Source organism: Schistocerca piceifrons, chromosome 3, assembly GCF_021461385.2.
Source record: "Schistocerca piceifrons isolate TAMUIC-IGC-003096 chromosome 3, iqSchPice1.1, whole genome shotgun sequence".
NCBI classification, from domain to species: Eukaryota; Metazoa; Arthropoda; class Insecta; order Orthoptera; family Acrididae; genus Schistocerca; species Schistocerca piceifrons.
Window position 1 is genome coordinate 951,427,298 of NC_060140.1, and position 4,386 is coordinate 951,431,683.

The following is a 4,386-nucleotide window of genomic DNA, read 5'->3' on the forward strand; positions in this document are numbered from 1 at the left end:
GGTGGACACATTGAGCATTTCTTGTAAAGAACATCATCTTTGCTTTGTCTTACTTAGTTATGCTAATTATTGCTATTCTGATCAGAGGAAGCGCCATCTGTCGGACATTTTTTGGACTCATCATCATCATCATCATCATTTAAGACCTATTATGCCTTTCAGCGTTCAGTCTGGAGCATAGCCCCCCTTATACAGTTCCTCCATGATCCCCTATTCAGTGCTAACATTGATGCCTCTTCTGATGTTAAACCTATTACTTCAAAATCATTCTTAACCGAATCCAGGTACCTTCTCCTCGGTCTGCCCCGACTCCTCCTACCCTCTACTGCTGAATCCATGAGTCTCTTGGGTAACCTTGCTTCTCCCATGCGTGTAACATGACCCCACCATCTAAGCCTGTTCGCCCTGACTGCTACATCTATAGAGTTCATTCCCAGTTTTTCTTTGATTTCCTCAATGTGGACACCCTACTGCCATTGTTCCCATCTACTAGTACCTTCAATCATCCTAGCTACTTTCATATCCGTAACCTCAACCTTGTTGATAAGGTAACCTGAATCCACCCAGCTTTCGCTCCCATACAACAAAGTTGGTCGAAAGATTGAACGGTGCACGGATAACTTAGTCTTGGTACTGACTTCCTTCTTGCAGAAGAGAGTAGATCGTAGCTGAGCGCACACTGCATTAGCTTTGCTACACCTCGCTTCCAGTTCTTTCACTATGTTGCCATCCTGTGAGAATATGCATCCTAAGTACTTGAAACCGTCCACCTGTTCTAACTTTGTTCCTCCTATTTGGCACTCAATCCGTTTATATTTCTTTCCCACTGACATTACTTTCGTTTTGCAGATGCTAATCTTCATACCATAGTCCTTACATTTCTGATCTAGCTCTGAAATATTACTTTGCAAACTTTCAATCGAATCTGCCATCACAACTGTCATCCGCATATGCAAGACTGCTTATTTTGTGTTCACATATCTTAATCTCACCCAGCCAGTCTATTGTTTTCAACATATGATCCATAAATAATATGAACAAGAGTGGAGACAGGTTGCAGCCTTGTCTTACCCCTGAAACTACTCTGAACCATGAACTCAATTTACCGTCAACTCTAACTGCTGCCTGGCTATCCATGTAAAGACCTTTAATTGCTTGCAAAAGTTTGCCTCCTATTCCATAATCTTGTAGAACAGACAATAACTTCCTCCTAGGAACCCGGTCATATGCCTTTTCTAGATCTATAAAGCATAGATACAATTCCCTGTTCCACTCATAACACTTCTCCATTATTTGCCGTAAGCTAATGATCTGGTCCTGACAGCCACTAAGAGGCCTAAACCCACACTGATTTTCATCCAATTGGTCCTCAACTAATACTCGCACTTTCCTTTCAACAATACCTGAGAAGATTTTACCCACAACACTGATTAAAGAGATACCTCTGTAGTTGTTACAATCTTGTCTGTTTCCATGTTTAAAGATTGGTGTGATTACTGCTTTTGTCCAGTCTGATGGAACCTGTCCCGACTCCCAGGCCATTTCAGTTATCCTGTGTAGCCCTTTAAGACCTGACATTCCACTGTATTTGATGAGTTCCGACTTAATTTCATCCACCCCAGCCGCTTTATTGCACTGCAATCTATTGACCATTTTTTCCACTTCCTCAAATGTGATCCTATTTCCATCATCATTCCTATCCCATTCTACCTCAAAATCTGAAACATTACTGATCGCATTTTCACCTACATTGAGCAACTCTTCAAAATATTCCCTCCATCTGCCCAAGGCATCCACAGGATTCACCAGCAGTTTTCCTGACCTGTCCAAAATACTTGTAATTTCCTTCTTACCTCCCTTTCGAAGACTGGTAATTACACTCCAGAATGGTTTTCCATGTGGTTCATCGTGTGGGTTCCTGTAGTCATGTCCTAGTTCATGAACCACGGGCAACGTATGAGTGGCCAAGTAAGTGGTCCCGACAGTCGGGATACCAGTTACTTTGGAATAAGGCTGGGCATCTCGGACATATTCTGAGTCGTGGTCACCTTTGTGCTCATACGGCAAAGACTACCAAATCCACCGGTTAGTCCCTCAGCTGTTAGGGGTAAAACCCAATGGGACTCGGGGCAAGTAAGGCTAGCAACCTGCTTCCCTGGTAGTTTAAATATGATGCTGGCAACAATCAGAGCATTTTTTGGACTTTTGTATTTTTTTGGTTCTAATGAAACCCCATGTCATTCCTAGCATGTGTGTCAATTTGTACCTCTCTATCTGCATTATTCCGTGATTTATTAAGTTTTCAAATTTATACTGACTTTTTGATCATCTGGTACTTTCCTATAGAGCTATTTATTTATTTAGTTATCGCATGGTTTTGCAAGTACTCAGAAGTTCATACAATCAAATGGAATGTGTCCAAATGTAACAACCTGTCAAGAGCACTTTCTCAATCGATGTAAAGTGCTCAGATCACGTCAAATGCTCGAAGTGGGGACTGCTTAACAGTGTGATCTATTGTTCGCTCCTCTGCCCCGCTGACGCAGCCAGCAGATGGACAGAAAGCCCAGTTCTTCATGTTGTAACGAAATCTTCCTTGGCCAGTCCTAATGCGGTTCGGCGTCAACCAGATTTGGAGTGGTACTTCGAATCCGTCGACCTTCTTTGTTGGATGTTGAACCAGGTGAGCGTTGCTGGACGGATGTTCGTTTCAGCGTTGTCGTCATTCGGAGGTCATCTCAAAAGAACCGATCCTTTCTAAGTCAGCCGGGGGTGGTTTGAGTGACTTCAGACGAGTTGCTGGTGGATCTTGTAGGGCATCATACAAGACAGAGTCCTCACGAGAAGTAATCTTGTTGAGCAAGTTTATCTTAGTTACTTTCCTCCGTAGCGGAGCAATATTAGCTAAATCAGGCAGCCACTGACTAGGAGTACATCTGACAGTACCAGTGGTAGCCTTCATGGCTTCATTTAAGCGGAACATCAGTCTCTGTTGTGTGGGCACTGTTGCTCGAATATCAAGGACCGATCCAAAGTGATTACTGGGTATATTGGGTTATAGTTATGCAGTACTTATGTTCCACAGAAAGTCAGACTTAGTTTCCTTTAGGTTTCTTTAATACGGAATTGGAATCCAGTAACCTCAGTTGTATTTGGATTAGGATGAAGACTATACTTATGGAAGTAATCATCAGATCACTTGTCAGCACACTCCCACAGTGCGTCAGGTCTTTAGTCTGGAAGACTATAGTTGGCGTCACGAACGATGGCGGTCGAGTTCAGGCTTGTTGTGCGCACCTGCGTCACGCATTATCCAACAGGCGATGAGCGTTCAGCTGTGTTCTGAGCACTCTGCTCTGAAAGCAGCAGCTAATGCGAGCGTCAAACGTGGTCGTAGCGAGTTTCTAAGTGAACGTTTGTAACATTTGTCGAGAGTTCTCATTGAAGATGGTGGTGGTAAGTGATAAATTCTGCGTAGGCAAGCGACAGACATAATTTGCAGATATACGTTACTACCTTACTACGTTTCTAGCATTTGTAGACTTAGAGAAAGCTTTTGACAATGCTGACTGGAATACTCTCTTTCAAATTCTAAAGGTGGCAGGGGTAAAATACAGGGAGCGAAAGGCTATTTACAATTTGTACAGAAACCAGATGGCAGTTATAAGAGTCGAGGGACACGAAAGGGAAGTAGTGGTTGTGAAGGGAGTGAGACAGGGTTGTAGCCTCTCCCCGATGTTATTCAATCTGTATATTGAGCAAGCAGTAAAGGAAACAAAAGAAAAATTCGGAGCAGGTATTAAAGTCCATGGAGAAGAAATAAAAACGTTGAGGTTCGCCGATGACATTGTAATTCTGTCAGAGACAGCAAAGGACTTGGAAGAGCAGTTGAACGGAATGGACAGTGTCTCGAAAGGAGGGTACAAGATGAACATCAACAAAAGCAAAACGAGGATAATGGAATGTAGTCGAATTAATTCGGGTGATGCTGAGGGAATTAGATTAGGAAATGAGACACTTAAAGTAGTAAAGGAGTTTTGCTATTTGGGGAGCAAAATAACTGATTATGGTCGAAGTAGAGAGGATATAAAATGCAGACTGGCAATGGCAAGGAAAGCGTGTCTGAAGAAGAGAAATTTGTTAACATCGAGTGTAGATTTAAGTGTCAGGAAGTCGTTTCTGAAAGTATTTGTATGGAGTGTAGCCATGTATGGAAGTGAAACATGGACGATAAATAGTTTGGGCAAGAAGAAATAGGAGCTTTCGAAATGTGGTGCTACAGAAGAATGCTGAAGATTAGATCGGTAGATCACATAACTAATGAGGAGGTATTGAATAGAATTGGGGAGAAGAGGTGTTTGTGGCACAACTTGACAAGAAGAAGGG